Below are 13,924 nucleotides of genomic sequence, written 5' to 3' on the forward strand. Positions count from 1 at the left end.
CCTCACATCTGCCCTCGTGTGGAGCAGCCGCCCACCAGACTCCATTCATAAATGTGAAAAGTTTAATTTCCCCTCGCACAGAGTCTTAATTACAGCTTGTTAGAATAGGGCTCGTAACACTCAAGGTAGCAATCCTTAATTCGGCATATGTTATGTAAAACACAACATTACTGTTGTACAATAAGATGCACATTTAAAATGTGCACACCTTTTCAATAAATGACAGAATTAATCGAGGAGAGCTTTATTAATAAAATTATATTAAGCACAATTGATGCAGCAAATTGCCACGGGATCGGTATTGTTGGTAAACGTGCAAATCAAAGCTTGTGTTTGTGGATGAGTATGGAATTCCCTGACTTTTGCATGGAGTTTGAACGTGTCAGGTACCTATGAATGAGATAAGACGCCTTTTGCGTCATCACTCTGCCTCCATCTGACAAGTGTAGTGTGTAGTACAGGAGCTCCCTCACACAGGGAAGCTGCTTGGATCAGTCACTTCCTGCTGCTCAGGCTCCTTCTTTCAATCTCAGTAAATATGTGCATCTAAATACACGTCATGATTCTATCCTGTGAACGTAAACCTAGATTATCTAGTTTTTTTTTGCAGTAAATCCACAGTAACCAATGTATCAGAGCAAGTACATTTTTTTCATAGTTAAAGTCTTTATTAATAATAATGCTCAAATTAAAAATATTAGTACAAAGTCCCCTCACTATTGCTTTTTACTTATTCTTCAATTGACCGAACTCACTAGACTGAGTTTGCTCAGATTTCATGGAGAAACTAACATTTATTGTTTTTGTTTGCTGAAGAATACATGACTGCTCTGTAAATCACTTTATGTGTAATCTCCTTTGAGAAAAGAAAATCTGTCTCTGTTTAGTGGTTGAATTTGTGAGGTACATCCTTGCATTGCAATTTTAAAACCACACGTCACCTCTGGTAGACATCATTCAGCTTTGGCAGCTAACGTGACCTATTCTAATGAGAGACAGCAGCTAGAAGCAGAGACCATACACGAAGTTACCTTCACAGGTGAAGAGAAAGGATCTGTGTTAGTCCAACACACACTGCAGTACACTGGATATTTGCCAGATGTGCTACGTCAATGCAGTGACTCATATTACAGCTGCAGTGTGAACAGGCAGAGCTTCACTCCTGAGAAACTGTCCATACAGGATTTATTGATTAGCCACGCAGGATAATGAAAAGAGACTCTGGTGTGACACCTTGTCTTCCACAGATCACCATTTCACAAACTGGTCTCTGACCTGACAAACTGGTGTGACAAACCCTGTGATAATCATCAGTCATTACTTCTTAGAGATGCAGTATTCATAAACAACCTTTTTTATGTTGATCAGTCATTTAGGGTCGTTTTTCTGGCCCCTGCCTGTTTGCACATCTCACTGACGATATAGTCAGGAATCTATAGTGAACTGGTAATATGCAGACGTAGACCTTACTTTAAGTCAGCCAATCAAATCTTGCATGAGTCAGTGAGGTCAGTGTTCTGTCATAGGCTGAGCAGATGGTCTCACTGAGCTGGAATACACAGCACAAGAGCTTCAAACTCTTCACAGCAGCTCACCTTCCCTTTCCTGCTGAATCCTCCCTCTTCTCTACATCACAAATATAACCACCCACCTTGTCCTGCATCTTGGCCTAACAATCGACCAGACAAACATTCACTGGGCTAAGGGCAGTGCTAACATTTGTTTACAGATAACTAATCAGCTGTTACCTGCAACATATTGATCATTATGTTAGAGTCCCTGCAGATGCCACTTGGGTTTGGCATGAGCTCCGTATGTTTCGTCCACATCATATTGTTTAAACTGTCTGAGTGACTGAGTCTGAAAACCATTTACCACAGCCTTGGACATTTTTTTCTGGTCAAATTTTCTCTTTTGTACTAATATAAAATATATGATAATAATAATATAATATCATAATATGTAATGTGGATTGTGTATTTTATGTTTTTGATATATTTGTGTGTTTTTGTGTGTTTATGTTGACTAGAGAACATACAATCTCCACACAGGTACACACTGTTTGTATCTGAACTACACAGATAGCAAATTCAAGATATGTGACAACAAGGTTAGCACTCATGCTATCCACCTAGGAATAATGTGTGAACACTCCCAAGTGTGCATGAACGCTGCATTACTCTTTAATACCACTAACAACATGCTGTCTGCCTAGGAACTCTACATTGCAAGTTTGCTCACTTTCTCCTGCTGGTGTTTTATGCTGCAGCTTCATGCTGCTGTCACTCAAACACACTCTGGTTGGCAGAGGAGAAAGCGTGGAATTCTTGAGCCGTAGTTAGTTTTTTGATCACAATCTTCTGCAACTTATAGTTCAATGCCTGTATTTATTGATCAGTTATTATTTATGTATCTATTGTCCAAGTGTCTACCAATAAATGTGTTGAATTAGCTGTATGTTTAAATGGAGCATAAATGTCCAGTGTTTGAATTGGCTGCAGTTCAACAGAAACCTGGCTTTCCTTTGTTGCTGGGATCAGGTTGACGTGACATGATGCAATGATATGCATGTGAATCAATATGAGTTTCACAATTGAAATGGTCATTTGATAATGAAAGCCTGATTCAATAATATGGTAAGTGAACGGCTGTGTTTGTTGTTCGGCTCGAACAACGTTGTGCTGCACGAGAATGAGTCATTTGAGATGGTTAATAGCACTTGTGGAGCAGAGCTCCTGTATATTATTGTGTGTATGTGTATGTGTGTTTACTGCTGAATGTAGTTAATTACCTAGTTAATAATGCGTGGACTGCTTATCATTAGTTGTTCTATAGCCGTGTTCAGACCTGGTATTAACATCTATCCTGAGTGATCTGATTACAGGTTTTCAGCTCTAAGTTCAGGTCTGAATGCAACCAAATGCATCCTGAGATCTGAGCATAGGTGCTGTGGGACACTATGTGGCCACATTCTTTTAGCCGTGGGAACACAAATGCGTCCGGGGCCACGTAGAACTGACGTCCTCTCGCCAATATGTTCAGACGTTATTGCTATTACAACATTGCAACATATTAAGTTTTCTATTTTTCACATGTGGAAACACATTTTAATGCCAAGTGTGAATTGAAAAACTCAGAGCTGTCCACTTGTGATCACCCTGGACAAATATTCATGTAAATGTCGGAACAGGGCCTGTGACTTATTTTATCTTGGTCGTCAGGCCTGCATTTCCCTTTTCTTTCTCCGTCCCCCTTCTGGTTTCTGCTTTGGCTACATAGTGTCAACACTTTGAACATCCTACAGAAATTTCTGTGCCAAGATATGTAGAAGATATAGGTCTTTGTTCAAGTAAAGACAGCAAAATTCAACATAGCAGGTTTAAGATTTTAAACGGATTCACAAAATAAAAGATCTTTCTGACTGAGCACTATTCCGGTTGTCAATGAACACAGAATGAGGAAGGAAATGTTTTATAATGTTTATGTTGTGTTTTATTAATTGCATAATTTTCTTACGCTGCATGATGGAGCTGATGTATGCAGCATTTAAGCCACAACAGTTGTAAATCTCTTATTGTTCATATTTCATTACATGATTGGTCAAAGTTAAAGGTTCAGTGTGTAGAATTTAGTGACATCTAGTGGTGAAGTTGCATGTTGCAGCTGAATACCCCTCACCTCACCTCCCCTTCCAAAGATGAAAGAGAACCTCTGGTAGCCTTCAGTTATCATAAAAACTCAAAAGGTATTTAGTTTGTCCAGTCTGGGCTACTGTAAAAAAAATGGCGGCCTCCAGAGACCCCCCCTGATGTAAATATAAAGTATTTAAATATAAAGGGGCCATTCTAGGATAAAGAAAACAATAATTCATACAATTTAGGTGATTACACGGTAGTGAAAACATCACTTGGAATATTTTATATTCAATTTCTGCCAATAGATCCCTTTCACCTAAATCTTACACACTGCACCTTTAAGTCTAAGGCTGATTTATTTCCAATTCAGCGTGTGACTCAGTAACTCATTTTCCCACAGAGATGAATATTTCATCCCATCTCCTTCCTGTCACTGTTGATTCTTTATTCAGACTATAGATGATCTCAGCTGTTCATCATGTCATTTACCTGTTTGTCTCTGATGAGCTACATTTAAGTCGGATCTGCTGCTCCATCAGTCAGTGACAGTGCAGCCGGAGGCCTGTTTACTTATGTTAGTCATAAAGCAGCAGCATCCAGCCATTGGCTATGAGTCATGTTGACGGTGTCACAGCTATTTTTATACAAATGATAGATGGATATCTGTGAAAATGCTCAAAAGACAAATGTCTGAAGGTTAGAATCAGCTCATGTGTTTTTTCTTGTGTTGAATAAGTTTAACACATAAGACCTAGTTAACTTGAGTTGTATTTAGACATGAACAAACCAATCGTCGCAATTCATGCCTGAAAACGTCTTCGCCTTCCAGACACAAAAGAACGCAGCAGGAGATTCTCTGCTTAGACGCGTTCACAACAACAAAGAAATCTCCAGAGCCTTCAGGTGAGGGGTGTTGCAACAGGACGTAACGCTTAGATTCTGCTGTGGAAATCACTTTTTGTATCTCCAAAAGTTCTCTTGACATCTTCATTGATGTCTTCTACATGTATGGCACTGCTTTTTGTATTCTTTTTGTTTTTTGACGTTTTGCATCAAAAAACAAACCTCATCAGCAGTCAATCCTGCGGAGGATCTCCTGCTGTGTTCTCACATGAGCTCATTTGGACATTCTCAGGAGTAATTATTAGAGGGTTGCCAGGAGAATCTCTGCAGAAAGTCTGGAGTCCCTCAGAGTTCAGTGTCTTTGGGTTAGTGAATAAATTACAGTCTTACAAAAAATGTAAAAGAATATCAATTGCTTTTATTTCTTTGTGTATTTTCACATTGAAAGTGACAATCACAAAGTCAGTTTCAAGTGCAAGTGGTGATAGAATAGTTAACTCACAAATCTCAGATGTATCTCTTATTAAGGCTGTTTGTTTATTGTCAGTTAATAATTATTTATTTAGAATTACAGTGCTACTTAGGTCAACTCTAATAGTTTTGTAAAAATCATACCAAAGCAGTAGAAACTGAACGATTTGTGAGATGATTACTTATTTACTCATACAAACATATTGATGTAGATGGCTGAATACACAGATGTACACATCACAGTATACATCGTGTATATCGCAGGTCAAAATTCCCTAAAGTTGACCTTCATGTGAAGCTGTGCTACGATTTGCCTCGCCACAGGAAGAGAAGGTTTTATTAGCCCGTCGCTCACAAAGATTGGAAGTGAACAGGAGCGTAAAGTTCGTCACTCATACATTTGCGTATGTGTGACCGAGTATTATTTGTCCCTTCACAACAAACGCAAAGCTAATATTTCACCCAATGACAGTACAAAGATGAATTTTGAATGTTGCCTGGTGCGAATGACGTGATGCGAAGCTCTGAAATTGCTGGTGTTCAAATATTATGAACAAAAATTCAGGTGAAACAATATTTTGAAAACCAATTGGTGTTGAGAATAAATCTCGCCGGAGACAGATCCGGCACCAACCCGAGATAGCAGCTCATCAAACTGGCCGCTGGTCAGCCTCAGGTAGCATCGGGAACTTGCTCGCAGTTTCCAACCCCAAGAGCTACATTGAGAGCAGTGAATCATTAATTGATCAAATTTGCAATTTGAAAGGAAGGATGCAATTTTCTAATCCAGCCACAATTTTAATATAATCTTGATAATAATAGTAATAATGGTAACAAGAATAATCAAGTGTTATTGAGACTCTGAACACAAACACAGATGTTTACAAGACCTCTAGTGAGGTTGAACCCGCTCCACCTCACTATGTGGCTTGCGTTTCAATTAATTTGAAATTGATTAGATGTCAGTACGAATTTGTTCCAATTTGACTTTTCAAAAAAGCAACAGCCTTGGCACGCCCCGCTCTGCACCGAGAAGTCTGATCAGGTAACATGAGTGTGTGTGGATGAGGGCTGTACGGGCGTTTGATGAGCTGCAGGAAATGGAAGGTTTAGTCGACTGTTGACAGACATGGTGCATTTTATTCACCTGTAGATAATTAATGTTAAGTCTGGGTCTCCACAGTTTTCTGGTTAAACTGCTCTCTGCTCCCAGGATCTTTCTCACTTATGCATGGTTAATTAAAGAAGATCTCTCCGTTCTGTGGAAATATGATGGTGATGTTTCTCAGCGACATTGCAGATCTGCCAGTAGTTTCACTGTGTCATCAGTCTTATATTTATTTATCATTGTTAGATACGTCCTACCAGCAAGTCAACACTCTCTTCATAGCAAAGTGGAAGACATAGGTAGATGTTACCGATAAATATCATCACACATCAACTTAATACTGTAGATCTTCTGTATATCTTATATATATTATGTTTTTAAGTTGACACCTTATGAACACACTTTTGTGGCATTCTACCCACTCCAAGATCATACTTAAAGGGATAGTTCACTGAAAAATGAAAATTCACTCATTATCTACTCAACACTATGCAGATGGAGGGGTGGGTGAAGTGTTTGAGTCCACAAAACACCTTTGGAGTTTCAGGGGTAAACAGCATTGCAGCCAAATCCAATTCAATTGAAGTAAATGGTGACTGATTCTTGAAATGTAAAAAAACAACAGAAAAAATAGTAAAATTGCTCCTGTGGTGTCATCTAAGTGTCCGTAAGCCCCGGCATTCAAATTCAACTCAAAACATTGAATTTACACAATGTTTTTAGCCCAAATGTCTGCTGTGATCCATGTGTGATCGCGGCTCCAGAGGAGGAACTTATTTTTAAGCACAAAACAGCAGCTTCAAAATGAGTTTGATGGTTCAATGACTTGAAATACGGAGAATGGAGATGCTTTCATTCCCACCTCCTCACCACTCTGGTTTTATGTGTAACTTTGGTGAGCAGGTGTTTTCCCCTGTGAGACGTGTGTAAGACTGAACTGTAGATACAGCTCCTCTGGTACAGGAAGCCAAGGATCATGGGTAATATCCACTGTTCAGCTGTGTTCCAGTTCAGTGAGTGGGACTTCACAGTCCACTCAACACAAGCTTACTTTTTTCTTTTTGAGAAACACTTCATCGCTCAAACACAGAGCCCAACAGAATTAATCACCACGTGTGGCTGCAGAGGGCGCTATTGCTCAGTAAAAGTTACATAGTGTAGCTTTAAGTAACACATTTTTTTTAATGGACAATCAGAGATAATATGGGTTACAACGTTTTTAGCTAAGAAAACAGTTCCCCTTGTTTCACTGCAATGATAAAAACGGCTTGGCTTTTCAGACATGAACATGTGTACAGTCAGTGGACCTTGTGAAGTTGTCTCCCTCAGAGTAGGAACATGGCTGTCTCCTCTGGATTCACTGCAAACACACCAGAGTCTCTGTGTGTTAGCCCTTATTGATTTTTTCAAGCAAGCATTCACTCCATGGCCAGTGTCTACTGGGCTGTGATTTGATTGATCAGTTGGTTTTAGGGTTTGGCATGACCAAACATTATGTGTCCTTTAGCTCCACACTGCCTGCTGCTGTCAGTATGCCTGGGTGGGGCTGGCCGGCTCTGACCACTGCAGTGTGGTGACTCACCTTAGTCCCAACTGTAATTCCACCCTCACACTCGTCTCCTGTCTACACACACTGCCCGACATTTTCTGTGTGTGTGTGTGTGTGTGTGTGTGTGTGTGTGTGTGTGTGTGTGTGTGTGTGTGTGTGTGTGTGTGTGTGTGTGTGTGTGTGTGTGTGTGTGTGTGTGTGTGTGTGTGTGTGTGTGTGTGTGTGTGTGTGTGTGTGTGTGTGTGTGTGTGTGTGTGTGTGTGTGCGAGAGAGAGAGAGAGAGAGAAATTGAGTCCTTATCGATTCCAATTCTACTCTACTGTCCTCCCTGGCATCTCAGTCCATCCACTACTAAGAGTCCAGACTATAATTTTCACCTCTGGTTTAAACACAGACCTTTCAACAATTTGACTCCAACTCTTCACACACACACACACACACACACACACACACACACACACACACACACACACACACACACACACACACACACACACACACACACACACACACACACACACACACACACACACACACACAGTATGTCAGTGCTATGATTTGTGGCAGGGGGTGCTTTGTGCTGGCACATGCCCTCCTCTGTGCTGGCACAGCAGATCTTGGCCTGCAGGCCACTCAGAGCTTTGACAACCTGTCCTTGGTCTTGGTGCCTCTCTGCTGTCACGCACATGAAAGACTGGCCCCAGCACACACACACATGCACGTACACACAATAACGCTGGGGTGGACCAAAAGTTTGCACACACACCTTTTAATCGTACAGATTTGAAAGGTGTGAAGGACAGGTTAGTTTTGCAGAGGACAGTTAGCACAGCGAGAAGCTTCAGTTTACCGTCACATAAACCGTTTTTTATTCCAACTGTTAAGTGAATTTTATGGAAATCTTTGTCATTTATCGTTTAAAACATGTGCAGTTTCAGGGTTGGTACTAATGTTTATTGAAATCCTTGATAAAACACAACACAAAGAAATGCATAGCCATATTTCAAGCTTGAGAAGCTAGAACAGAGCTAAAGCATTTCTGCCACAGTTAATTGATTAACAGACTATTTTCTACCTTCACTGCCTCGTTTGTGTCACTTCACTTCAAACCCATTCTTTCCTGTTGCATAAATGTAAGTGTGAAGTAATAATGATAACTTGACTGCATTTAGTCACTCCAAGTGCTTTACACTAAGAGTCACATTCACCCATTCAAACAGACATTCAAACTATTGAATACAGCACTACACTTCATTGTGTATACACACACATGCGCACACTCAGGTTTGTGCAGCTATTCCTATTAGGATTTTATTAGGATCCTTATTACTCCTCATTAGGAGCATTATTAGGATTTTGCATTGACATCCATTCACTGTGACAGCCTAAACACAACCTTATCCCTAACCTGAACCATGACCAATTCATACCCAACACTAACCAGGACCCCAGAAAAGACATTCTGTCTCATCGGGACTGTGCTTTGGTCCCCATGTGGACTGCTGGTCCTGACAAGGTCAATATTTATGGTAGAAAAGGTCCTGAAGAGGTAACATAAACGACTACACACACACACAGCTGCGGATATATACACATTTGGTGCTCTTTTGAGTGCAATTTAATGAGGGATTGAATCTAAATAAACTAAAATGTTGAGGGAGCAGCACAACAGTGTGTTTATAGTTTTTGGACAACACTATAAACATGCTTGAACAGAGTCTGGATACACAGACAGTGTCGTTAATGGGATCATTTCATCGGTGGTTGGGATCTTTTGATGCAATTTATATGATAATAAAAAATAAAATAATAATCTCTTAATTTATACTGGGTGAATCTCCTACACTACCCTCTTTCACCAGCAGATGGAATCCTATCTTCACTTTATCAGTTCAGCTATTGTTTCTGCTGTGTGTGTGTGTGTGTGTGTGTGTGTGTGTGTGTGTGTGTGTGTGTGTGTGTGTGTGTGAGTGAGTGAGACATTAAAATGCTAAACAGAACAAAAGACTCTAAATCTTCTCTGCAGGTTGAATCATTTATCTAATAATGAAACAAGCTACTTGTGGAAAGTAGACTTGTTCTCCCCCTGTGTCTGTCTCAGTCTGTATTACCTGTGATAATGTTTCTTATCCTCCTCCTCCTCCTCCTCCTCACTGCTCACACTGAATCACACTGATGGACCAGCAGGGAGCAACACAGCTCTTCTTTATTTCCTCCTCAGTGTCCTGCCGTCACTCTTCTCCAGTCGCTGCTGTAGAATCTTGGCAGCCTTCGAATGATTTAGTAAGAAGGCATTTTTTTAAATTAGGAAATGGATGTTGTTAACCTTCTGTAAAGGAGAATTCCGCTGAATTTCAGCAGGGTTGGTTTATTTTCTTTTCTTGACTGTGGCACCACTCAGCTGTAACATTTCATATTCCTAGAAGTCCAATGGAAAATAATTTAATTGGTTTCATAAAGCCAAATTATAACTTTAAGATGTTTTACAAGAAGACGTTAAGACGAAGTTGTACTTTCTTATAGAAATTTATGAAAACCTTATGAAAAACCATAATGAAAAAAATGATTCAAATAAAAGAAGCTAGAATCATGGTTGTGACAGTAGCCCACATGGATTTCTGGCTGCTGTGGTCCAGAGCAGATAAAGGCTGCAGTGTTATTGGTCCCGGAGGATTTTGAATGAGTCAAGTCAGATGGTTTATATCCCCAGAGTTTGCCGCTTTCAGCCTAAAAGCTTAAAAGTTTGTGTCTTCACTCTGGCCACAGATATTTGTTCCAACTAATAAATAATAATCTAATGAGTTTGCAGGAATCACGTCAGTAAATTCAGATGGTCCTCATTTGTTTTACATACGTGTTAGTTGCCTCAAAGTGTTTTTATACCAATTGTCCGTCGGCATGTGCCATGCAGAATTTACCACCAGATCTCCCAGATTGATCTGTACGGAGGAGTGGAACACCTCACCTCACATCTCTGGTCACCTCCCCATGGTGTGCCACCACCATCGCATCTCATCAAACACAAAGGCACATACACGCACCTCAGTCGTCGTCCTGACTGTCCTCAGGTTGACAGTTGGGGCTTTAATTTCATGCTCGGCTAGCTGCCCCCCCACAATCCCCCCGCTCCCAGTTGGAAGGTTCCGCTGTCAGTCACCAAGGCTTCAGGGTGTGTGTGTGTCTGTGTGTCTCTCAGCTGAGATGACTCTGTTTGTTTCTCTCAGTCTGTGTGAGTTTGCCTGAATAGATATAGGTGAATATTTATGCACATTTATTAAGCTGTGTTTGTGATATTGTCTTCATGTTATGAAGGTCTTCATTTATTGCTGTGTGTGTGTGTGTCTTTATGCATCAGTTTGTTTATACATTGATGTGTGTGCTCAGGCGTAGGTGCTTTTTTATAGCGCTCTGCAGAATGTGCTCAAATTTACCTTCATGAAAGTGCTTGAAATTGTGAAAAAGTGCGTGTGTGTGTGCATGTGTGTGTGTGTACTTGAGAGAGAGAGAGAATGCAAACACATGCACCAGTGCCAATTTGTAGACTGCTGACCTAATTAACCTCAAATGAGCGGTTCTCTCTCTGTCACTCTTTTCACATCAGCTATTTACATCACTCAAAAAAAGCATTTAAGTCAAGTTTAGATGAAAAATGTGTGCTGCACAAGCAAGTAGCAATATTACGATTTTAAATAGAATTGGCCGACCTAGGGATTCAAAAGGTTCAGCTGTTCTTTGGACCTTAAAGGAACAGTTTGCCGAATTTAAATTCACTCATTATCTACTCCTACTGCAGATGGAGGGGTGAGGGAAGTGTTTAAGTTTTCAATTTCATTTACTGGGGACCACGTCTTTAAACTTAAAAAAACAACTGAAAAAATACAGAAAATACCTCCATACTGCTCCTGTGGTGTCATCCAAGTGTCTGTAAGCCCCGACATTCATATTCGACTCTAAACATCGTCATTTACACCTTGTTTTTATGTAAAGCATTATACTTGATGACGTGTAAAAATATACATAATCCCAGTTTACATAAAGTTGGTCAGTAAGATACATGTCACAGTTTTTTTAGTTTTTTTGTTTTCAGATCATTCGGAGTGAAGGCACAGTGAGAGGATACGGTCTCTAGTATGTATTTTGGATTGATAATGTCTTGATAAAACAAGAAACAGCCACCCTGTTTACGGGTTTTTATGAGAAAGTATTTGGAATTCCACAGCAGAGATCTACCTCTGTTAATCAGTTAAATCTGTACAGGAAAGCCGAACACTTGAACATTTACACACATTTGCATAAACCTTCTGACATCTGGCTGCCGCCAAGACAGTGGACCATTTAGATTACCAAAGAGGCTGCTGGTCATCATTCACTGACCCTGGTACTCACCAGTATCATCCCAGACAAAAGTTTGATTGGTTGGTGGGAACACTAAAGCATACTTGAGCATGTGAGACACAGATGAAGGCCAGAGGCTTATGTCTTTCTACAATAGACAACTGTATATTTACAGTGAAGGCCATTTGGAGAGTGCGTTCCTCCGGCCAAGGCTAACACCTTATCTCGCAATGTTAAAGAAGGTGAAAAGCTAATTGGTTCTTTCTTGGCCCACGCCCCATCATTCTACAAAGTCTCAATAAAATCAGTTCAGTAGTTTTTGCATAATCCTGCTGACAATCAAACAGCGATGAAAATACTAGAATGGCACTCAGTAGAGCGCACACCTCTGCTAAGGTCCAACAGTCCCTTTAAATTCAATCAAGCTGCATCAAATTGCACAAACTCATAAATATCAGTCCTTTATAAGTATGTCTGTTCATTATATTAAGATCTCTGAATTATTTCTTGAGAAATTCACAAAAATGTCAAAATGTTAAAGAAAGTGGGAAAAAAATCCTAGATCCCCTCCCTTAATTAAATCTGCTCCAAACATTAATGGGCTCTGCCTTGGCCCATAACCCAGCATTTCAATATAATTGGTTCAGTAGTTCTTGCCTAATCCTGCTAACAAACAGACACACTTGAGGGAAAACATAAGCTTGTAACATCCCTAATAATATTCCTTTACAAAACCCACTGTGAAGAAGGTCTCACGGTGGATCTTCATTGTACCAAAAATGGATTTCCAGCCTATACATACATGAACTTGCAATGTGTGGGTATGCACACTGTGTGTGTACGCGCTGCATATGGATGAGAACTCAGCTGAGATGGTGATGCATTAGAGAGAGCAAACCAAAGTGAAGTCCAATCCATACTGATAGATCTCCAGCAGATAGAGTCCAGCTTACAATGGCTGAGCTGCTTGATTTAGGCTTAACACTCAGTCATCCACCTTAATACCTCTTTAGGCCGTCTAGTGCATTAGTGCCATTGCATAAACACACTGATGCTCTTACCCGAGACGACAAGCCCACTGGACTGCGTGCAGTTGCTATCCAACCCTGTCCAACTCACCACCGCTATGCAGCCTGGATCCATAAAATGTGATCCTTTTGCACTTTCTATCCTAAAAGACGCTTTCAGCCATCAAATTGACAGATAGTAAGCTTCATGGTGTGGATAGGGACAGAGCCAAAGATCGGGCTGAGGGACTGTTGCCACTAGTCCATTAAAATGATTTGACTGTCATTCCTGTGCCATCCCCTATTTATCCCCATGGAGATCTGGCAGAGCAAGAGTTTTTTCATACTTGGTGTATCAGGGATGGGAACCTCTTTCCTATTAAGGGCAACTACAGTTGTTATTGAAATTTGTTTTTTGAAGTTTCTTGAAGTTTCTTGGGTTATAGCTTGTCTTTTAGAAGTGTATTGTGCATTTACCTCCGCCATGGAGGTAATTTTCTTTTACCCCTGTCGGTTGGTATGTTTGTATTATTGTAAGCAAGATTGCGCAAAAATTAGTTTTTTTTTCTTTTACTTGGTGGAGGGATGTGATATAGATCAGGAAAGAACCCAATACATTTTAGTGTTGATCTGAATCAGGATTTTTTAATTCACATACTTTAACATTGTGTTTTTTTACGTTTTTTTTACGTTTTTTTTTTTACGTTTTTCATGGAAAGCATCTGTGTTATACATATAAACTTACTTACCTTACTTGCCATAGCACCCTAACCTTTATAATGTGATGGCTGGAACTGCTCCTCTTTCGTGAGGCGTCTGATGTCAGATGGTAATGAAGATGATGATCACAGCCAAATCGGCCTTGAGCCAAAACAACTGTCTTAAACAGACCTACACCTGCAATATCCAATCTCTATGTCATATTTCTATACACCCCTTTTTAAATTGATGGTATTTTTTATTATTAGTTATATGC

At 40.1% G+C, this 13,924-nt stretch overlaps 1 protein-coding gene across 10 annotated transcripts in view; it reads left to right on the forward strand.

Annotated features, from left to right (window-relative positions):
- Positions 1–13,924, forward strand: part of LOC117775140 (stromal membrane-associated protein 1-like) — a 101,107-nt gene that overhangs the window by 1,270 nt on the left and 85,913 nt on the right. The window lies entirely within an intron of this gene.

The sequence above is a fragment of the Hippoglossus hippoglossus genome, chromosome 15 (genome assembly GCF_009819705.1).
Source record: "Hippoglossus hippoglossus isolate fHipHip1 chromosome 15, fHipHip1.pri, whole genome shotgun sequence".
NCBI classification, from domain to species: domain Eukaryota; kingdom Metazoa; phylum Chordata; class Actinopteri; order Pleuronectiformes; family Pleuronectidae; genus Hippoglossus; species Hippoglossus hippoglossus.